At 39.2% G+C, this 24856-nt stretch overlaps 1 protein-coding gene across 1 annotated transcript in view; it reads left to right on the top strand.

Annotated features, from left to right (window-relative positions):
* Positions 1-447: 447 nt before the first annotated feature.
* The window catches only part of LOC134346088 (ena/VASP-like protein), a 264678-nt gene continuing 240269 nt past the window's right edge, over positions 448-24856 (top strand). The window contains exon 1 of the mRNA XM_063047396.1: positions 448-649. The gene's annotated coding sequence lies outside the window, so the exon portion shown is untranslated. The remainder of the gene's footprint in view (positions 650-24856) is intronic.

Raw genomic sequence — 24856 nt, 5'->3', positions numbered from 1 at the left:
TGTTTCTCAGCATTAACTAGAACTGCTGTCTGTGATGATGTTGTGCATGCGTCCCACTCCTCCTCCTCCTTTGCAGCAGAAGCCCCCGCCTGTGTCTCTCAGTTAGGGCCGTCCCTACCTCTGGGTTCCAGTCCTGCAGACGGAAGTGTGGAGTGCTCACTCTCAGATTGGAGGAGGGCGAATTTAATATGGCAACACAGCAGCCCGCGGAACGTGAGCCGCTGCCAGAGCCCGGGCGACGTCAGATTTGGCCAAGCAAATGATGTCAGGAAAAGCCTAGGAAGAGGAAGCAGGGAAGAGGGCAGACGAGTAACTAAAACAAAGGACACAGAAAGCGCAATGCATTCAAGAGAGAGATAGGGCCAGCAAGTGAAATTAAATTGTTTTGGTAATGATTGCAGCCGGCAGTGCAATTCCTTGGAAAGGAGCGAGCGGGTGCGCGCTGCGGGAGCTGTCGGCGGGGCGGGCGAGGGTGCGCGCGGGGAGGCGCGCGGCGGGAGCTGACAGCTGGGCTGTGTAAACACTGAGGAGACACCGAGCCGCTGGCAACACCGTGGCAACCGGCCCCTACCGCTCCTTGGGTGGACACATTCACATACCACACGCACACACCCTGCACAGAGACACAGAATACTCTTCTGGAAATGAGGTAAGATTTAATGGCATCACACACACACACAAAATCCCGTATGGATGATCCCTATTGCAATGCCAATACAAAAATAACGAACGGCAGTGAGTGTTTGAAGAGGGCTCCCGCCGAGAGGAGGCTTTTCAAATGGTGGGTGTCCAGTGTGTGTGTGTGTGTGTGTGTGTGTGTGTGTGATGGTCTGTGTGCTCCCCTCCGCTCGAGTGTTTGCTTGCTGGCTGGCGGCTGCCGCTCTGCACAGTAGCCGCTGCCGTTTGTAGCCCCGGTTGATCAGTGCTGCAGATGCAGCTGTCTCAGCTCGGCATCCACACACTCTACAGATGTTTTCAGATCATCCGAGTCATTGCTATTGCAGCAGCGTGCTCTCTCCAAACTACACAGAGCCTTTACGTGTAATGCGGCCAGTGACCTAGTAACATATCTTTACATTTAACGTGACTGGAAATGACATGGGAAACAAATGGATGCCCTTGTAGGGATTGTTTATTTAATTGTTCACTTTAATCAAGTTGTAAACTGGATGCGGTTTGCAGCAAGCGGTTAACCAATGGGTTGGCTACGGGAAGGAATGACACTACAGAATTTTGGTTTTGCAAAGGAGAAGCCAGGCGGTAACACCGATGTAGCACACAGTTGAGGGCATTGCTGTCTTAGTTAATATTTTAAAGAAATGAGTTGGAATACTGTATTGAAATTGGTTCATAGCGAACAAGTGAAGCAAGGTTCCTATTGTTAGTGGATTGATCTACGGATCTTCCGTTGCAGACTGGCAAAGCCAATCTGGCATAAGAACCATCTGCTAGTAAACGGCCCTGTATTAAGAATATTCAGAAAATGAGAAAACTAAAAAATGCTCTTTATGTACAAAGTAAAAAAAAGTGTTCTTTTTCCTTTCTGGAGAGTCTGTTTAATTAAACTTGTTAATATCAAGGATTAGTTTAACTGTGGAAAGGTAGGAAATAGTTGAACTTGTTAACTGTGTTGCTGTAAAACTTGTGTACCTTATAGAAAAGCACTTTATAGGAATTTCCCTTGTCAGATTATTTAGAAATTTGTTTTAGTAGAAAAAAGACTAGGAAACTAAAGCGCTATGTTGTTAAAGTAGTTTTGAACAGTACACATGGATGTGTTGCATTTACGGCATCAAAATTATGAAAGGCCATTTACATTTCAAATATACTCTCATTCTTACTCTGGGTAATGTCAAAGGCATAAAATACCCATTTGCTGACATTTAGCAATGATATAAAAACATTTTTATAATAATGCAAGACTTTTAAAAAAAAACATTAACCCATAATAAAGTCAATTTTCTATGATGACTGTTGGTCAGGTGGTCATATCTGACACAGGTTTTGAGCTGATAATCATGGAATTTAAACCTTATTCGTAGTCTCCAAAAGTCTATGGCTAAGGAGAGGTTTTCAGGTACTTCAGAGGTGATAGGAAGACTCTTTTTTCAGAATATCTAAATTTCTGGGGATCAGAGGCAAAAGAGAATTCATGGAGATTTGGAGAGAAACAGCTGGGCTAAGATGGTGAATGGTAAAAGTTACAATAAAACTGGATAAATAGATGTAGAGCAAATTGGGTAATGTAATTCAAATGTGGTAGAGGGAAATTAACAGCAGTGGAGATACTGGAATTTGGAAGTGAAGAAACTAGTGGGCAGCGTAAAGACAGAATGTGAAATGTAATAGTCAAGCCATATGTAGTACAAGTGGAGAGGAAGAGAGCTTTTAGCCTCACTGTTTCTTGGCTCAAATATGGTATATTGGGTTTAGTTTCAGAGATTATGGCTGGTTCTTGTATTGCATCCAATTGCTATCCTTACAGCAGGCTAGACTTCACATATCAGCAGACTGTTTAATAGTGATGACATCACTGCTATAGCTAAAAGTGTCCTCACCTGACATAGTGCACATGGACCTGTTCCAGTGAGCATCACTGGATAGTGGGTAGTTGTTAGTAGGAGAAATCTTAGCTGATGATTTTGTTTTATTTTTGTATTCACTGTTGCCCTAGCTGAATTCAGCTAATTTAACACAAGCGGGAGACTGAATGCAATACCTTCCTGTTCTGCATGATTCAAGTAGGTATGGGGTCAATGTGTTCACCCACTATCTGATACGCTGGGAATACACAGAATGTAATTTTAAATTAAGCTTGTTTTGAATCATAATTTGTTCTTTGTGTATTACTTTATTTTAAATGCTTGCTTTTATTTGTTCAAATACATGAAAAACTCATATATTTGTACTCATACAACCATGCAATTTTGCATTACCACTTTTAACTTGTATAATTTAGTTAACTTTCTCTGCCATGCCCTAAAATGGCAAACTGATATTTTGTTTGCAGGCCTATGCCAGTGCTGCTCTGTAACTCCTAATTAGGAAGTGCATGCAAGTGTTGAAGTTTCATGGAATTTACTATGGGGGAATTATGAATCCATCTCCTGCCATGCCAACATTGGGGCATTACCTAAGCTCTTTAAAGGACAAATGCTCAATGAATGTCTTGTGATAGTTTTGAATGGCTTAAAAATACACCCGTGCATTAATTAGAAAGAGGCACATGTAGTTGCTCTCCCAAACTGGACAACTGTCTTTTCACTGCTTCCTTGAAAAATTTAAAAGACTCTTTTATTCTTGGTACCTGCTTCTCAGTATTCACTTTCCATTGTTAGTTTAAAAAAACAGAAATTGAAAGCAATAAATCCCCAATGATAAATTGCATATGCTAAATCTCCAAAATGGCATTTCCAGGTCAAGTTTCAGTAATCTGAAAGAGCTAGTCTTTATAGAGTGAACTTACTGTAACTGTTAATTTAATATGTTTTAAACACAGGGCAATAGAAGAACAAGTATCACCTACACTGTTTAATAGTTTACAGAATTGTATCGGTTTTATCTTTTATTGCCAGTAATATTTCATGTATTAAGAAAGCAAAATATGATTTTAGCAAGTTATTTATATATTTCATTGCCTCTGTGGACTTAACCAGAACCAATGATTAAGATTCAGGCCCAAAATCTATGTATTGTCTGTTAACACAGAAGTCTCAAGTCTAAAGTTGGATTATGTTGCAAAATTGTAGTTGAGAACACATTTTTAGGTATGATGATGAGAGATTGTTTCATAGTTAAAAGCCAGACTACAAAGCACCTAAGGTTGGAACAATAATATGAAAATTATTAGATTGACTTTTATAAATGCTTAAGAAGTTATTTGTAACTTGCAAAAGTAAATACATTAGAGGTTAAGCTTTAGAATGATCAAACATGTTGGTTAGCATTGCAAAACTCCCTCACTGTAGCATTTTTGCTGGATTTGATCATTTTGATCCAGTGAGTTTTGGAATTGTGCAGATTATCATTTATTTGGATTAAACGGACCAAATTAAGTTTTAATGTCCTAAAAGAAAGAGTGAAATGTGTGAAAGCTGTAGTACTTTCAGAACTTCATCCTGTCCCAACACATTTTTCATCAGTAAAGTATTTTTGAACTGCTGGAATTGTTAATATTGTGAATGTGACCACCAATTTACATATAACAAATACCCAATAAACAGGAAAATCCTAATGACAAAATTCCCTACTGGTATAATTTTAAACAAGAAATGTAGAATTATGCTACAGATAATTCCACAGTTCTTCTTTGACATTTACTATGGGAGTTCTGTATTGCTGAGAGAGCAGGGTATGCATCAGCCGCTAAATTGATGTTAAATCTACCATGTTATACCAGTAAGAAAATTTTGTTTCATTGTTTAAAGAAAAATGTTTTAACACAATTTCCTCATTGTATACATTCCTTGGTGATTTATTCCATCGTATTAAATTGCTAAAGAGTTCATGTGATCTCAGTGAAGAGTCACTAGAAACATTTCATTAATTTGATGAGGATTTATTCAGTATGACTGTGATGAAGTAAAATACAGTGCCTCAAAGCAGGCAATATTTTCACATTTAAAGTAAAAAATATGCCTACTTTGCAGAATGGTACGGTGTTCAGAGCATATTGGTGCTTGTTTGAAATCACATTGTGATCCTCAGTGAATGGAAGTGGGCGCTGAAATTTTATGTGTACCTTGGGATAATTTCTACTCTCATGCGCTGACAAGATTCTGATGCAGCAAAACGCTAGATGCACATTTTAGCATATCTTGCTTGTAATTATGTGGCAGCATGAAGCACTTCATTATGCCACCAAAAGACAGTACTTTCAATACAATGACATGTTATATACACCCACACCAAGGCACTAAAAATAAATAGAATTTAATTCTTCTTTAAAGGATATTTTTACATGGATGCAGTGGTTTTAAATGTAAGATCCAATTAATAAGCTGGTGAATTGGAGCTGATGTCTGGATTATGAATTGATGTTCTTGAACTTGTGTAACTTAGTAGTAATTTTTTTCATACAAAATTGATTACTGTGAAAGTTTTACACATGTTGATACCTGAGTCATTGTGTCAACACCTTGGCATTTAGATATTGCAAACTCATCCAGTTGCGATTTTTTTTGTCTTTGACAGAATATTGTTATTTATTTTAAGGTATCTTTTAGCTGTATTTATGATCCACGTAGTTAGACTCATAGTCATGGAAAAGTACACCACAGACACAGGCCTTTTGGCACATTTAGTCCATGCCTAACCATTTAAACAGCCTATTCCCATCGACCTGCATGGGCACCATCACCCTCCATATCCCGACCATCCATGTACCTATCCAAACTTGCCTTAAGCATTGAAATCGAAATTGCATCCAGCCCACCACTTGCACTGGCGGCTTGTTCCACACTCTTGAGTGAAGAAGTTTTCCCTAATGTTCCCCTTAAACTTTTCACCTTTCACCCTTAACCCATGACCTCTAGTTCTAATCTCACCCATGTTCAGTGGAAAAAGCCTGCCTGCATTTGCCCTATCTATACCCCTCATAATTTTATATACCTTTATCAAATCTCCCCTCAATCTTCTACTTTCCAAGGAATAAGGTCTTAACCTAATAGGACTTAAAATTTATCACTGAACTATATAGAACTTAGATAGTTGAAGGTATGTATAATGCAAAATTAAAATTAATGTGTGTCATTAAGATAGGCTTTCAGAATCCAGTAGGTCCAACCAGAGGTTTTTCACCTTGTTAGATATGCAAATAGTCCATGTATGTAAAGGAGAGGAACATTCTCAAAATGACAGCAAAATAAAAAGACCTTTTGGACACATGCACTCAAACAAACTGTATTCATATGAAGCACCTTGCCTTTTCAACCGTAGAACAATCAAACTCCGTTAACCAACCATGAACTGATGAACAAAACATTCCAAAAATGGAGCAGGCTTTGACAAATGGAAAAGTAGTGATATGTTTATCTGATTCAACACCATAAAAGGAACAACGTCAGAATATCAAAAGGCTGTAAAAGTTTGTAGAACATGGCTTTAAATGGAAATGCCTATGTTCACCTCAGCAATGCATTATTTTCTTTAACCAAAGAAAAACCTAGCAAACACTTTACTTGTCATTTTATTGTTGCTCTAAGCTATTTGATAACTTACAGTTGGGTGCTGTATTTATATCATTACAACATAGCTCAATATAATACAATGACTACAATGGAACATGGTGAATGCACTGGATGTTATCTTCCAAAATTTTATGAATTCTTGAATAGCTCCGGCAAGTAACAAATGTAACTCCACTTTTTAACAAAGGAGGAACAGAAGAAAATAGATAGCTATAGCCTGAGATCAGTAATAGGGAAAATGTGGCAATCTATTAAGTGGTAATGGAGCACTTGGAAAATGATGACACTGGACAACAAAGATTTTACTTCTTGAATACTTTTGTATGTATCTTGTGGAGTCTCGGCTGCTGATCATGAAAATCACCATGAAGTTCTTCTATCATGCACCATTTTTAAAAAATCACCTATATTTGTTATTCCAATTCATAATTCAAGTCAGAATAACTGATGTCAAGATTAAGGAAGGCAGTTTTTGTCAGTCTACAAATCAAACAAGTCATCACAGACAGGCAATTTGAACAATCTCTCGTGGGACTGGAAAAAATCACATGGTAGGCCTTCAGGGATGTTGTTGAAAAATTTCTTGGCAACTACCGAGCATCAAACTATGAGCGGCTGGCTGACAACATGCTTCAGGCATTCAATCCTATAATGTGCAACAGGTCACTAAAGATTCATTTTCTGCATTCCCATTTCAACTTCTTCCCTGCAAATCTTGACACTGTCAGTAACAAGCTCGGTGAAAGGTTTCACCAACACGTTGTGGTCATGGAGAAACCGTATCAGGGCAACTGGAATTCGTCAATGCAGACTGATTATTGTTGGACACCTAAATGAGAAGCCTCAGAAGCTGAGTACAAATGAAAATCATCAACAAAACATTTTAGCTTAGTTGAACTATTGCAAAGTGTCAGCACTGTTATGCAATTTAATGCGTTATATTCGATGAAAGTTAATTTCTTGTTTCTCCAAGTTCCTACATGATACAAATACTCTGAAATTATATTTGTGTTCAGCTTCAAGTGGTCTATCATAAACAAAAAATAATTCTGAGGAAGCAACACTTTAAAAAAAAATTGTTTGGTGTAATAGGCTAAGGCAGTTAACATGGAATTATGAAATTGTGTTTGATAAATTTGTTGATGTGCCAATTTCAGACATTTAGAAGACTTTCACTAAGGTGCCACCACACGTTTATCAAACAAAATTGTATTGCATGGTATAGAATATTGAACATAGAACAGTACAGTGCAGTACAGGCCCTTTGGCCCACAATGACATGCTGGCCTTTTAACCTACTCCTTGATCAATTTAAACCTTCCTTCTGAACACAGCCCATAACCCTCCATTTTGTTTCATCCATGTGCTTATCTAAGAGTCTCTTCAATGTTCCTAATGTATCAACCTCTTATACCACCACTGGTAGCACATTCCTGGCACTTGCTACTCTCTGTGGGTAAAAAAAAAGAAACTACCTCTAACATCTCCTCTAAACATTGGTCCACTCACCTTAAAAGGATGTTCTGTGGTATTACCCATTGCCTCTCTTGCAAAAAGATGCTATGTGTCCAATCTATCAATGCCTCTTATAATCTTATATACCTTGTTCAAAATCACCTCTCATCCTGCTTTGATCCAAAGAGAAAAGCCCTAACTGGCTCAACCTTTCCTCATAAAAGATATTCTCAAATCCAGGTAGCATCTTGGTAAATCACCTCTGCACCCTCTCTAATGCTTCTGCCTCTTTCCTATAATGAAGTGACCAGAACTGAGCACAATATTCAAATTGTGGTCTAACCAGAGTTTTATAGAGCTGTAATATTACCTCATGGCACTTGAGCTCATTCCCCTGATTATTGAAGGACATCACACTATACAGTCTGTCTTCTTACCCACCCTATCAACTTGCATGATAACTTTGTCGGATCTATGGACTTGGACCCCAAGATTTGTCTGTTCCTCCACACTGCTAAGAATTCTGCCATTAACCATGTATTTTGCCTTGAAATTCAACCTTCCACAGTGAATCACTTCATACTTTTCCAGATTATACTGCATCTGCCACTTCTCAGCTCAACTCTGCATCCTGTCAATGTCCCATTGTAACCTATGACAAACTTCTATACTCTCCACAGCACCATCAATCTTCATGTAATTTGCAAACCTACTAACCCACCCTTCCACTTCTTCATCCAGATTATTTATAAATATCACAAAAAGAAAGGGTCCCAGTGCAGATCCGTACAAAGTACCACTGGTCACTGACCTCCAGGCAGAGGGGTTGGGGATTTGGGGTCCAATGTTCTTGTTGGTGTTTTTCTGTGCGGGCAACCTGTTAGTTTTTGTATATGAGAGAGGGAGTTGGGGGTTTGATGTTATTGTCACTGCTTTTTTTGTGAGGGAGGGGATTGGGGATTTGGGGTTCGATGTTTCAGCTGCCGTTTTTGTGTAGGCAATCTATTAGCTTTTGTGTGATGGAGAGGGTGGAGGAAGAATTTGGGGTTTGAGAGTTTTGTTTCTTTTTCCTTTTTGTGCTGGGAGGGGATTGATGTCTTGTTGCTATATTTCATGGATATCTGGAGAAGACGAATATCAGAGTTGCACTGTACATGAGTACTTGGACAATAAAATGAACCTTTGAACCTTTTCAATATGGTCCTTCAAATAAACCCCTCTGCCTTGGGCAGACTAGCCAGTTCTGAATCCATGCAGCCAAGTTGCCATAGATTCCACACCTCATGACTTTTTGGATAAGCCTTCCATGGGAAACCTTGTCAAGCACTTTACTAAAATCTATATGCACCATATCCACAGCTCTTATCTTCAGCAATTTCTTTTGTCACCTCCATAGAAACCATAGAAACTACAGCACAGAAACAGGCCTTTTGGCCCTTCTTGGCTGTGCCGAACCATTTTCTGCCTAGTCCCACTGACCTGCACACGGACCATATCCCTCCATACACCTCCCATCCATGTATCTGTCCAATTTATTCTTAAATGTTAAAAAAGAACCCGCATTTACCACCTCGTCTGGCAGCTCATTCCATACTCCCACCACTCTCTGTGTGGAAAAAGTCTCCTTGAAAAAGTCACTCAGGCTCATGAGAATGCAACCTGCCTCTCACAAACTCATGTTGTCTATACCTAATAAGAATATACTTCTCCAAATACTCATAGGTCCTGTCCTAAGAATTCTTTCTATTAGTTTACCCATGACTGACATAAGAATCACTGGTCTGTAATTCCTAGGATTACAACTATTACCCTGCTTGAACGAAGTGTATATAGTGTAACAACGTTCACCATTGCAGATTGGAGATAACATGCCAATGTGGAGAATGGAGATAAAGAGAACACATGGATGCTGTGAGCAATGGGGTAATAGCGGCACTAGTCCAAGGGCCTGAACTGTTTACAATTTGTATCAATATTTTGGATGAGGAAATCATGTAAATATCAGTATTTTCTGATAACCCACACCACCGCTGACCATAGTATCTATTATGAGGAGGGTCCAGAAGCCAGGGGGAGATTGACTGGCAAAGAGCATAGGTAAGGAAGTAGCGAATGGATCTAATGTAGAAGTATGTGTGGCCTTTTACTATTAAGAAAATAGAACTGGTGAAATTTTTATGTAGTGAAATTGAAGGTTGGTGGTATTCAAAGGCACATCTTAGTATCAGAATCAGGTTTAATATCACCGGCATATGTCGTGAAATTTGTTAATTTTATGTCAGCAACACAATAAAATACATGATAAATGAATACAGTGTAGAGAAAAAGACCTGAGTTACAGTATGTCTTCAGGCTTCTGTACCTCCTTCCTAACGGTATCAATGAGAAGAGGGCATGTCCTGGGTGGTGGGGATCCTTAATGATGAATGCCACCTTCCTAAGGCATCGTCCTTGAAGAGGTCTTGGTTACTATGGAAGCTAGTACCCAAGATGGCGCTGACTAATTTTACAAGTTTCTACAACTTACTTGGATCTTGTGCAGTAGCCCCTCGCCCCCCTCGCCCCCACCCCCGGCTCCCCCGGCTCCATACCTGATGCTGATGCAGCCAGTCAGAATTCCCTCTGTGGTACATTTGTAGAAGTTTTTGAGTGTTTAGTTGACAAACCAAATCTCCTCAAACTCCTGATGAAATATAGCTGTTGTCTTGCTTTCTTTGTATCTGCATCAATATGTTGTGTCTAGCTTAGGTCCTCAGAGATATTGACACCTTGAGATTGCTCACTCTCTCTACTTCTGAACCCTCTATAAGGATTGGTTTGCATTCCCTCGTCTTACCCTTCCTGAAGTCCACAATCAGCTCTTTGGTCTTACTGACGTTGAGTGCATGGTTGTTGCTGCAGCACCACTCAACTAACTGGTATGTCTCACTCCTGTACGCCCTCTCTTCACCACCTGAGATCCTGTCAACAATGGTTGTATTGTCATAATTTATAGATGACATTTGAGCTTTGCCTAGCTACACTGTCATGGGTGTAGAGAGTGTGTCAAGCAGTGGGCTAAGCACACATCCCCGTGGTGTGCCAGTGTTGATTGTCAGCAAGATAGAAATGTTATTTCTAATCCACACAGATTACAGTTAGGAGGTCGAGCATCCAGTTGCAGAGGGAGGTATAGAGGCCTAGGTTTTGTAGCTTTCTGATCAGGACTGTAGGAATGATGGTGATAGGTGCTGAGTTATAGTCAGTAAACAGCATTCTGAAATAGGTATTTATATTGTCCAGGTGACCCAAGGCCGTGTGGTGAGCCATTGAGATCGTGTCTGCTGTAGACCTATTGTGGCGATAGACAAATTGCAGTGGGTCCAGTTCCTTCCCAAGACAGGTGTTGGTTCTAGCCATGACCAACCTCTCAAAGCATCTCATCACTGTAGATATGAGTGCTACGCTGCTCTTCCTGGGCACTGGTATAATTGTTGCTGAGAACTACTGACAGTAGCAATGAGAGATTGAAGATGTCTTTGAATACCCCTACCAGTTGGTTGACACCAGTTTCCAGAGCCTTGCCAGGTACTCCACCAGGTTCTGCTGCCTTGTGAGGGCTTACCCTCTTGAAAGGCAACTTGACGTTGTCCTCCGAGACAGAAATTACAAGGTCACCGGATGCTGCAAGGATCCTCATAGCTGTGGTTTTATTTTCCTTTTCAAAGGAAGCATAAAAGGCATTGAGCGTGTCTGGTACTGAAGCATCGCTGCCATTCAAGATGTTGGGTTTTGCTTGGTTGGAAGTAATGGCCTGCAAACCCTGCCAAAGTTGACATGCATTCGATATTGCCTCCAACCACTCTGGGAATTGTTTCTTGGCTCTTGAAATAGCCCTCTGCATGTCATACCTGGTTTTCTTATACAGACCTGATCCTTGTAAAACCTCACTGAACATTAGTATGTAGCTTCAGCAAGCAATCAAGAAGATGGATGGTATGTAAGAGGATTTTGAGTATGAGTAGGGATGCTTGCTACAATTTTATAGAACTCTAATGAGACCACATCCTGAATATTACATGCAGGTCTGATCTTCTACCCAAGGAAGAATATACCTTTGATATTGAAAGTGCAGCAAATATTCACCACATTGATTTCAAGGCTTTTAGAATTGTTATATAATGAAAGATTAAGCAGATTAGCCCTACTTTGTCTCGAGTCCTGAAGAATGTGAGTAGATATCAATGATGGATACAGAATTTACATAGCATTTGATAGGGCAGAGATGGAGTTGATGTTTCAACTGCCTGTGGAGTCAAGGGCCAGAGTTACAGTCTCAAAGTAAGTGTCTGCCCATTCAATGCTGAACTGAAAAGAAATATCTTCACTGTGAAGATACGGAATCTTTGGAATTCTTTACTCAGGTGCTGAATATATCCGGGACAGAGATCAATAGGTATTCAGATATCAAGGGAAACAAGGATTTTTATAGGGTTAATATGAGAAAGTGGTGCTGAGGTTAAAGCTCAATTGTTGTCTTATTGAGTAATGAGCATACACAAGCAGATAAATCGCATCCTTCTGCTTCTATTTCTGATGTTCTTGCATTATTAGAACCAAGGTGAGGAATTTGGTCATAGCTGGAACTGGTGAGGGAGTGATCTCATTTCTTCAGCATTTAATAGAACACAGAAGATAGAATAGTACAGCACAGTACAGGCCCTTCGGCCCACAATGTTGTGCCGACCTTCAAACCCTGCCTCCCATATAAGCCCCCACCTTAAGTTCCTCCATATACCTGTCTAGTAGTCTCTTAAACTTCACTAGTGTATCTGCTTCCACCACTGACTCAGGCAGTACATTCCATGCACCAACCACTCTCTGAGTAAAAAACCTTCCCCTAATATCCCCCTTGAACTTCCTACCCCTTACCTTAAAGCCATGTCCTCTTGTATTGAGCAGTGGTGCCTTGGGGAAGAGGTGCTGGCTATCCGCTCTATCTATTCCTCTTATTATCTTGTACACTGCTATCATGTCTCCTCTCATCCTCCTTCTCTCCAAAGAGTAAAGTCCTAGCTCCCTTAATCTCTGAAAATAATGCATACTCTCTAAACCAGGCAGCATCCTGGTAAATCTCCTCTGTACCCTTTCCAATGCTTCCACATCCTTCCTATAGTAAGGCGACCAGAACTGGACATAGTACTCCAAGTGTGGCCTAACCAGAGTTTTATAGAGCTGCATCATTACATCGCGACTCTTAAACTTTATCCCTCGACTTATGAAAGCTAACACCCCATAAGCTTTCTTAACTACCCTATCCACCCGTGAGGCAACTTTCAGGGATCTGTGGACATTTACCCCGAGATCCCTCTGCTCCTCCACACTACCAAGTATCCTGCCATTTACTTTGTACTCTGTCTTGGAGTTTGTCCTTCCAAAGTGTACCACCTCACACTTCTCTGGGTTGAACTCCATCTGCCACTTCTCAGCACACTTCTGCATCCTGTCAATGTCTCTCTGCAATCTTTGACAATCCTCTACACTATCTACAACACCACCAACCTTTGTGTCGTCTGCAAACTTGCCAACCCACTCTTCTACCCCCACATCCAGGTCGGTAATAAAAATCATGAAAAGTACAGGTCCCAGAACAGATCCTTGTGGGACACCACTAGTCACAATCCTCCAACCTGAATGTACCCCCTCCACCACGACCCTCTGCCTTCTGCAGGCAAGTCAATTCTGAATTTACCTGGCCAAACTTCCCTGGATACCATGCCTTCTGACTTTCTGAATAAGCCTACCATGTGGAACCTTGTCAAATGCCTTACTAAAATCCATATAGATCACATCCACTGCACTACCCTCATCTATATGCCTGGTCACCTCCTTAAAGAACTCAGGCTTGTTAGACATAATCTGCCCTTCACAAAGCCATGCTGACTGTCCCTGATCAGACCATGATTCTCTAAATGCCCAGAGATCCTATCTCTAAGAATCTTTTCCAGCAGCTTTCCCACCACAGACATAGGGCTCACTGGTCTATAATTACCCGGACTATCCCTACTAACTTTTTTGAACAAGGGGACAACATTCGCCTCCCTCCAATCCTCTGGTACCATTCCTGTGGACAACGAGGACATAAAGATCCTAGCCAGAGGCTCAGCAATCTCTTCCCTCGCCTCGTGGAGCAGCCTGGGGAATATTCCGTCAGGCCCCGGGGACTTATCTGTCCTAATGTATTTTAACAACTCCAACACCTCCTCCCGCTTAATATCAACATGCTCCAGAACATCAACCTCACTCATATTGTCGTCACCATCGTCAAGTTCCCTCTCATTGGTGAATACCAAAGAGAAGTATTCATTGAGGACCCTCTCACTTCCACAGCCTCCAGGCACATCTTCCCACCTTTATCTCTAATCGGTCCTACCTTCACTCCTGTCATCCTTCTTTTCTTCACATAATTGAAGAATGCCTTGGGGTTTTCCTTTACCCTACTCGCCAAGGCCTTCTCATGCCCCCTTCTTGCTCTTCTCAGCCCCTTCTTAAGCTTCTATCTTGCTTCCCTATATTCCTCAATAGACCCATCTGATCCCTGTTTCCTAAACCTCATGTATGCTGCCTTCTTCCACCTGACTAGATTTTCCACCTCACCTGTCACCCATGGTTCTTTCACCCTTCCATTCTTTATCTTCCTCACTGGGACAAATATATCCCTAACACCTTGCAAGAGATCTCTAAACATCGACCACATGTCCATAGTACATTTCCCTGCAAAAACATCATCCCAATTCACACCCGCAAGTTCTAGCCTTAAAGCCTCATAATTTGCCCTTCCCCAATTAAAAATTTTCCTGTCCTCTCTGATTCTATCCTTTTCCATGATAATGCTAAAGACCAGGGAGCAGTGGTCACTGTCCCCCAGATGCTCACCCACTGAGAGATCTGTGACCTGACCCGGTTCATTACCTAGTACTAGATCTAGTATGGCATTCCCCCTATTCGGCCTGTCCACATACTGTGAACGGTAATGGAATGGAATTGTAACTTTATCAATTCGTCCCACGTATGACAAATTAAAGAAACTGACAAGGAAAAATAATCTGTACCTTGAGTTGGTATTGAGAATTTTAAACATAGAGAAGTGAATATAAAAAACAATGACAATTGTACTAGCATCTAGTATTTTTATAAGTAGGTAGTCATCAAGTGTGAATAAAATTTATCCCAGGGTCCTACAAGAAGCAAGGAAAACCTCAAGAAAAAAAAGTGGATCATCATTCAATCCACTTTTGCAATGGCCTTGATGCTGGAGATGAAAGGAAAGGCATGTCTAACTGAAGTGAATTTTTTTTTTTGAGAAGGTAATGAGTGTTAATGAAAATTTGACATTTAATGTGCCCTTCATGGATTGTAGCAAGGCACATTATATAATTGCTTGCCTTTATTGGCCAAGCCTTAAAACAAGAGTGCAGAGGAAATGTCAGTACTATATAAAGCACTTAGGTCACAGCTAGAGCTACCTTGGTGGTCTCTTAGGTCATCAACAATTTGTTTTCACTTGAGTTTTACGAGCGCCAAGGTAGCTTTATCTGTGCAGGAGGGGCAAAATCTTGACAGATGCATGATAAGATGTAGTTTATTGGTTTGAGTCGCTGAATGTTTTTTCCAGTCTTTGGGCTTGTGTTTTGCATACCTCATCAGAGAAACTTGAAGTGCTTGGTGCTTTTCTGAATACTTATTACCATGCTTTAGTGCTGGATGTTAGCCTGAGGCAGGATGTTGATATTACTTTGCTTATCTTCCCCACAGACTTGAAGATTGTTTTACTGATAGGATTTGTAGTAATTCAGCAGTGCCAATTATATATTGTTTAGAACTTCATAGTCATATAAGAGGGTCAGGATCATTGCTGCTTGGTAGACTATGGGGTTAGTGTTATATTTGAGATCGTAGTTTTCAAATATTGTTTTCCATGAACAGCTGAAGATTGTGTTAGCATACTGAATGTTGAATCCAAGTCTCCCTATACTGAGGGATAGTTTCTGAGTTGTGAAATATCCTATAGGTTTTCCAGACTCTTGTTATGGATCTTGTAATATACACAGGATATCACCACTTGCAGGAAGAATGTGAAAGCTTGTAGAGGAGATGAGTTGATGAATTTAATTAGGGAATGTGGCTTTAAGTTAATTCTCAAAGAAATGGAGAAGAGTTGACTATTTTTCCCTCTTAAAGAGCAATAGCATTCTGGGATAACCTGTCTGAAATTCTGGTTGAATCAAAAACACTCATCACATTTAAGATATACTTGGATGAGGATTTTAATCTAAGATGCTACTCAGCATCCTGACACTTACTGTATAGCTTGCCTTCCTATTTTACATCTCATACCTGTCTGGATTAAGCTCCATCTGCCATTCTTCACTCCTATTTCTAAATAATCTATATTCATATATATCATTTTGTATCCTTCCTCACTATCACCAGTCTGCCAATTTTTTGTGTCATTTGCAAATTTTCTCATCAGCCCACCTGCATTTCCATCAAAGCAACCGAGGTTTCAGCAGAACACAAATGGTCACAGACCTCTAGTCAGAATAATGCCCTCTGTGTTTGATGGCCAAGTCAATTTGCCAAGTCTCTGTATATCCCAGGTGTCTTCACCCAGTGCATTAGCCTACCATGAAGAACCTTGTCAAATGCTTTACTGAAGTCCATGCAAGTACCATCCACTGCCATACCCTCATCAGTCATCTTCTTCACCTCCTCAGAAATCTCACTCAGTCTTATAAGACCTGACCTTCCAGGCAGAAAGCCATGCTGACTAAACCAAGATGTTGGGTTGAATTGTTCTCCAATCTTGACAATTTACTTGCAAACATAAATAAAGTAGGTATGATGCAGGATCAGGTGATGTGCTGTAGCTGCATGATGTGGGAGCTGGTGGACCCCATTGTGGTCCTGGTGACCACATCTGCAGCAAATTTTGGCTGCTCGAGGAACTCAGGCTCAAAGTTGATGACATGGAATCTGAGCTTCAAACACTGTGGCACATCAGTGAGGGGGAGGGTTACCTGGATTCTCTATTTCAGGAGGTAGTCACATCCATTAGATTAGCTGCCTCAAATTCGATTTGTGGTCAGGGACAAGAGGGTGTGACTGCGAGTGAGGCAGGTAGTGGGATCCAAGAGACAGTGCTGGAGGAGCCTCAGTCCTTGAGTTTGTCCAACAGGTCTGAGATTCTTGCTCCATGTATGAATGAAAGTGGTGGCTGTAGGAAGGATGAGCAACCTAACTGCGGCACTGCGGTTCAGAGAGCCATTCAAGAGGGGGGAGGGAAGAGAAATGTTGTGGTAATTAGGGATAGTATAGTCAGAGGAATAGACAGAGTTCTCTGTCGTGAGGATAGAGCGTCCGGAAGGCTGTGTTGCCTGCTTGGTTCCTGGGTTCGGGACATCTTATCTGACCTGCAGAGGAATTTGAAATGGGAGGGGAAAGATCCAGTTGTTGTGGTCCATGTGGGTGCCACCGACGTAGGTTGAACAAGGAAAGAGGTTCTGCTGAGAGAATTTGAGCATCAAGGGACTAAGTTAAAAAGCAGAACCAAAAATGTGGTAATCTCTGGATTACTACCTGAGCCACGTGCAAGTTGTCATAGGGTCAAGAAGATTAAAGAGTTAAATGCGTGGCTTAAGGATTGGTGTGGGAGAAGTAGGTTTGAATTCATGGGAAATTGGCACAGATATTGGGGAAGGAGGGAGCTGTACCAATGGGATAGGCTCCACCTGAAATGTGATGGGACCTGGATCCTAGCAAATCGCATAACTTGGACTATGGATAGAGCTTTAAACTAAATAGTAGGGGGGTGGGTTCAACAATTGGAGAGTTATGGATAAATTAAAGGAGAAAAGCGTAGATAAAGATAAAGAAAAAGCAAAAGATAAAAAAGAGAAAATTAAGAATTAAAGAAAAGTCAAGTGCAAAAGAGAAAAAGGTTACAAGATTCTAAAGGCACAGTGAGTGTAAGGGCCCTTTATCTGAATGCCCATAGTATTCAGAATAAGGTCAGGGAACTTGTGGCACAAATCAGTACAAAGGGGTACATTCTAGTGGCAATTACAGAAATATGATTGCAGGGTGGAGAGAAGTGAGAATTAAATATCCAAGGATATCAGGTAATACGGAAGGATAGGCAGGAACATAAGGGTGGTGGTGTAGTGCTCTTAATTAAGGATCAGATCAGGTTGATAATGAAAGATGATATAAGATCTTTTTTTTTAAATCTTTTTATTGAATAAGTATACAAAAAGGTAAACCATATAAACATTAATACAATGTTAAAATATAATAAAATTCCAGAAGGTATCAATACCAAAAAAAACTACAAACAATGTAATTTAAACATAAGGAACCAAGATAACATAATAGTATACTAAATTTTATATATATCAATGGAAAAAAAAGAAAAAACCCCCCCAAAAAAAAACCCACCGTGCAACTAACTAAAAGCAAAGCAAAGCAATGGGCTAACTTGAAACCAAACAGAGTTAAACTTAAAATCACGTCCTCAATCCCGACCTCCATTAAAAACAGTGAAAAAAAACAAGAAGGGTATATATTACATTAAATGAAAATATCGAATAAAAGAAGCAGAATGTTTTTTTTTAATTTTATTTTGTTTTGCTTTTTATAACTAGTTTATGTTAATAATCTTATTTTTTCTTGTTGTTGTTTTGTTTATTCATGGGTTTGGGGTTTATTGTGGTTTTTTTTAATATATATTTTCTGGCTTTTGTTCTGTTGTGTGTGTATTTTAATTGAGTTACCTTTTTTTTACTTTTTTACTGTTTTACAATTAGCTGATCTTTTTCATATTTATACCTTTTTTTTTAGGGAGCGTATACCGGAAGTCATGGGGGTAGTTTTAGCGCTTGCTTCTTTCCGGCGGGTCTGCTTTAGATTTTGCCTTGGGGTCTTGGGGCGGAGGGTGGCGGGAGGGGCTTCACGTTTTAGTTTTTTTCTCTTTGGGCTATATACATTATTGAAGTACTGGTTGCGTCCTTTTTCCCGGTATCTTTTGTATATTCTGTTTCCTCTCCGGGTTCGTGGGTCGAGCCTATCGTCAATCCCCCTCGATGTGGGTTGACTTTAGGATTTATGGAGTCTATTATTAATTTTGTCTCCTGGAATACTAACGGTCTTAATCATCCTATTAAAAGGAAAAAAGTTTTTAAAGTGTTCCGGAGACTTAAAGCACAAATTTTATTTTTACAAGAGACCCATGTACGGAGGGGGGACAGACTACGTTTTTTTAAATTCTGGAAGGGACAACAATTTCATTCGAACTCCAATGCTAAGATTCGAGGCGTCTCTATTTTTATAGATTCCTCAGTTACTTTTATACAACAGGATATTATTTCTGATCCGAATGGTAGATTTTTATTGGTTAATGGTTTACTATTTAATAAAAAAGTAGTTTTGGTTAATGTTTATGCTCCTAATATGGATTGTCCGGAATTTTATAAATCATTGTTTAATCAGTTTCCGAATTTGAACGAGTTTTCATTGATCTGGGGCGGAGATCTTAATACCTGTTTGTCTCCGGCTTTGGACCGTTCGGCTCCTTTACGGACCTTACTTAATAAATCTGCAACTTTGATTAACTTTTTCCTTTCTGATTCTGGGTCGACGGACATTTGGCGTTTTCTGCATCCTCAGGAAAAAGATTTTTCCTTCTTTTCACATGTTCATCATTCCTATTCAAGAATTGATTATTTTTTTATTGATTCTCGTCTTATTCCTTCAGTGATTAAATGTGATTATGATTCTATAACCATTTTGGATCATGCTCCACTTAAGCTTTCTATTAAAATTATGGCCAATATACAAAATAATAGACAATGGCGTTTTAATTCGCTGTTGCTTCAGGACTCGGACTTTGTTAACTTTATGAATGAACAGATTGAGCTTTTTTTTACAATTAATCATACAGAGGATATTTTGGTTAACACTCTCTGGGACACTTTTAAAGCCTATATTCGTGGTCAGATTATTTCGTATTCTGCTGCTTTGAGGAAGAAACAGAAGCAGGAGGAGATGGCAATTGTGGACAAGATTAAAGAAATTGATAAGAAATATGTTATGGCTCCTTCTGAGGAGTTATACAAACAAAGAACTGAACTTCAAATGGAACACAGTTTATTACTCTCGTCCTCGATTGTAAACCAATTAAAGAAAACAAGAAGTGAATTTTATGTTCACAGTGACAAAATTGGCAAGCTGCTGGCTAATCAATTGAAATCTAATTATGTTAAATCTCAAATCAATCAGATTTATAACCAAAATGATCGATTGATACTGGATCATGTGGGGATTAATCAAACCTTTTGTGATTTTTATTCTTCTTTATATCAATCAGAGTCTCCTCGAGATTCTAAATATATGAATGATTTTTTAGATAAGTTAGACTTCCCTAAGATTTCACAGGACATGTCTTCTATATTAGATACTTCCATTACTATGGATGAGATTAAGAATGTTATTTTTTCTATGAATCTGGGGAAAGCTCCTGGCCCGGATGGGTTTACCGTTGAATTTTATAAATGTTTTGCTTCTTTATTGATCCCTTGGCTCTGTAGGGTCTTTGAGGCTTCTCTGAAACTTGGTAAACTTCCTGAATCTTTTAATAGAGCGTCAATTTCTTTAATACTAAAGAAGGATAAAGATCCTGCTCAATGTGCATCTTATAGACCAATATCTTTATTAAATGTTGATTCTAAAGTTTTTTCTAAGTTATTAGCAAATAGACTAGAAAAAGTGCTTCCTTCTATTATTTCGGAAGACCAAACGGGTTTTATTAAAGGTCGTTACTCTTTTTATAATATTCGTACATTGTTAAATATTGTTTATACTCCCTCACAAAATGTTCCTGAGTGTGTTATTTCTTTAGACGCCGAGAAAGCTTTTGATAGAGTAGAATGGCCCTATTTATTTAAGGTGCTTGAAATGTTTAATTTTAGCTTGAAATTTATATCCTGGATTAAACTGTTATATCATTCCCCTGTAGCCTCGGTCCGTACTAACTCTTTAAACTCACCTTTTTTTCTTCTCTTTCGAGGTACTCAACAAGGCTGTCCTCTTAGTCCCCTATTATTTGATATTGCATTAGAACCTCTTGCAATTGCCATTCGAGAATCTTCAAATATTACTGGGATAACTCGGGGATTAAAGTCCCATAAATTATCACTCTATGCTGATGATTTACTGTTATATATTTCTAATCCTGAGAAATCCATTCCTGCTGTTTTAGAGTTATTAGCACAATTTGGTTTTTTTTCAGGTTATAAATTAAATCTTAGTAAGAGTGAACTCTTTCCGATTAATAAACATCTTCCCTTATATTATAAATTTCCATTTAAATTGATTGATAATTATTTTTCTTATCTTGGGATTAAAATTACTTGTAAATATAAAGATTTATTTAAGATTAACTTTTTACCATTAATAGACCATATTACTCAACTTTCATCTAAATGGTTTCCCTTATATTTAACTTTGATTGGTCGTATTAATGCAGTTAAGATGTTTTTTTTGCCAAAATTTTTATATGTGTTTCAGGCATTACCAATTTTTGTTCCAAAATCTTTCTTTGATAAAGTTGACTCTAAAATTTCTTCATTTATTTGGCAGAATAAGAATCCGAGACTGGGTAAAATACATTTACAGAAAGCTAAGAGAGATGGAGGTTTAGCATTACCTAACTTTAGATTCTATTATTGGGCTATTAATATTCGACATATGAAATTTTGGTTACTTGATCAGGATATACTATCTATTCCTAAATGGGTAGCATTGGAACTACAATCTGTTCAGGGTTATACACTTGGCTCTATTTTAGGTTCCTCTCTCCCTTTTGATTCGAAACGCCTTAAGCAGGTCTTTAACCCGATAGTTAAATATGCTTTGCGCATTTGGTTTCAATTCAGAAAATTTTTTGATCTTAATCAATTCGGGTTAGCGATTCCTATTTTAGGTAACATATTTTTTCCTCCCTCTTTTACGGATCGCGCTTTTCAAACCTGGAAGACTAAGGGTATTTTACGGTTTTTGGATTTATTTTTAGATGGTTCCCTTATGTCTTTTGAACAATTATCTAATAAATATAATTTATCAAGAATACATTTTTTTAGATATTTACAAGTTAGAAATTTTCTAAGTACTATACTTTCTTCCTTTCCAATGCTTCCTCCTACATATATTTTAGATTCGATAATTAACCTCAATCCATGTCAGAAAGGTGCATCGGCTATGATTTATAATATTATTATGAAACTTAGGAAAGCTCCATTTGATAAGATTAGGGTAGATTGGGAACAGGAATTGGGGCTTACCATTTCTGTGGATGATTGGGGGCAGATTTTACAATTAGTTAATACTTCCTCTATTTGTGCTAAACATTCCCTAATTCAATTTAAAGTGGTTCATAGAGCACATATGTCCAAAGATAAGTTAGCGCGTTTTTACTCACATATTAATCCTTTTTGTGATAGATGTTCTTGGCAGATAGCCTCTTTAACTCATATGTTTTGGTCTTGTCCTACTTTGGAAACTTTTTGGAGAGATATTTTTAATATTATTTCTAAGGTATTAAATATAGATATCTCTCCTCACCCTATTACTGCTATCTTTGGACTACCCAAAATTTCTAGTAATCTTTCCCCTTCAGCCCGTAGAATGATCGCATTTCTTACTTTAATGGCGAAAAGATGTATTTTACAACATTGGAAAGAGCTTAATGCTCCAACTACCTTTTTTTTTTGGTTCTCTCAGACGATTTTATGTTTGAATCTGGAGAAAATTAGAAGTAACCTTTATGACTCTTCATTTAAATTTGAACAGATTTGGGGACCTTTTATTCGAAAGATGATATAATATCTAAGAAGCAGAATGTTGATCCATCTAGGTAGAGGTTTAGGAATAGTAAAGGGGAAAAATCATTGGTGGGAGTTGTCTATGACCACTGAATAATAACATTACAGTGGCACAGGCAATAAACAGAGAAATATCTGAGGCATGTAAGAATGGAACAGCAATTACCATGGGGGACCTTAACTTGCACATAGGTGGGGTGAATCAAATTGGTCGAGGCAGTCCTGAGAAGGACTTCATAGATTGCATCCCATGATGGCTTTTACGAACAGCACATTACTGAACCTACAAGGGAATATGCTGTCGTAGATCTGATCCTGTGCAATGAGGCAGGTAAAATTAATAATCTTATAGTTAGGGTCCTCTTGGAAAGGGTGATCACAGTATGATTGAGTTTCTTATACAAATGGAGGGCACAGTAGTTCAATCTAAGACCAATATATTATGCCTAAATAATGGAGACTACAATGGGATGAAGGAGAATTTGGCTAGTGTAGACTGGGAACACAAGCTATGTGGTGGGACAGCTGAGGAACAGTGGAAGACATTGAAAGAGACTTTTCATAGTGCTCAACAAAAGTTATTCCAGTTAAAAGCAAGGACAGTAAGGGTGAAGAGAGCCAGCCTTGGATAACTATGGAAATAAAGAAGGCATCAAACTAAAACCTTGTGCGTACAAAGTGCCAAGAGTAATGGGAAACTGGAAGATTGGGAATACTTTAAAAAGCAACAAAGGACCACTAAGCAAGCAATAAAGAAAGGGAGGCTAGATTACGAAAATAACTAGCACAAAATATAAAAATGGATAGTGAAAGTTTTTATAATTTTATAAATTGGAGAAAGGTGGCTAAAGGTAACGTAGGTCCCTTGGAGGATGAGAAGGGGGAATTGATATTGGGTAGTGAGGAAATGGCCGAGGCTTTGAATTACTATTTTGTGTCTGTCTTCACGGTGGAGCGCACTTCTAACTTGCCAAAGAGATGCTATGGATGCGATGAGAGGTGAGGACCTTGATACAATAGCTATCACGAAAGAGGTAGTGCTGAGCAAACTTGAGAGCCTAAAAATAGATGAATCCCCTGGTTGGTCCTGATGGAAATGGTAGAAGTTATAGTAAAGGCTTTAGTGATAATTTACCAAAATTCTCTGGACTCAGGGCAGGTCCCAGCATATTAGAAGACGGTAAATGCCACACCACTGTTCAAAAAAGGTTGTAGGCAAAAGGCAGGTAACTATAGGCCAGTTGGTGTAACATCTGTAGTTGGGAAAATGCTTGAAGCTATCATTAAAGAAGAAATAGTGAGGCATCTGGAAAGAAATGGATCCATCAGGCAGATACAGCATGGATTCAGCAAAGGCAGGTTCTGTTTGACAAACCTACCAGAGTTCTTTGAGGATATCACAAGCACAGTGGATAGGGGGGAACAGATGGACATTATTTATTTGGATTTCCAGAGGCATTTGATAAGGTGCCACATAAAAGACATATCCATAAGATATGGATGCATAGAGTTGGGGGTGATATATTGAGGATTGGTTAACTAATAGAAAGCAGAGAGTTGGGATACATGGGTGTTACTCTGGTTGTCAATCAGTGGTGAGTGGTGTGCCACAGAGGCCGGTGCTGGTCCCACAGCTGTTCACGTTATACATTAACGATCTGGAAGGCAGGACCAAATATAATGTATCTAAGTTTGCTGATACTAATTTGAGTGAAAAAGCAAATTGTGCAGAAAATACGGAGAGTTTGCAGAGAGATATAGATAGGTTAGGTGAGTGGGCAAGGGTCTGGCAGATGGAATGCAATGTTGGTAAATGTGAGGTCATCCACTTTGGAAGGAAGAATGAAAGAGCAGATTATTATTTAAATGGTAAAAATTGCAGCATGCTGTTGTGCAGAGGGACTTGGGAGTGCTTCTGCATGAATCACAAAAGTTTGTTTTGCAAGTGCAGCAAGCTATCAGGAAGGCAAATGGGACACTGGCCTTTATTGCGAGAGGGATTGAATTTTAGAGCAGGGAGATTATGCTGCAACTGCACAGGATACTGGTGAGGCTGCACCTGGAGTGCTGTGAGCAGTTCTGGTCTCCTTACTTGAGGAAGGATATACTGGCTTCGGAGGCAGTGCAGAGGAAATTCACCAGGTTGATTCCAGAGATGAGGGGCTTAGACTATGAGGAGAGATTGAGTCACCTAGGACTGTACTTGCTGGAATTCAGAAGAATGAGAGGATATCTTATAAAAATATATAAAATTATGAAAGGGATAGATAAGATAGAGGCAGGAAAGTTGTTGCCACT

This window comes from Mobula hypostoma, chromosome 1 (genome assembly GCF_963921235.1).
Source record: "Mobula hypostoma chromosome 1, sMobHyp1.1, whole genome shotgun sequence".
NCBI classification, from domain to species: Eukaryota; Metazoa; Chordata; class Chondrichthyes; order Myliobatiformes; family Myliobatidae; genus Mobula; species Mobula hypostoma.
The sequence above is the reverse complement of the archived record's forward strand: the minus strand, read 5'-3'. Positions and strand labels throughout refer to the sequence as shown.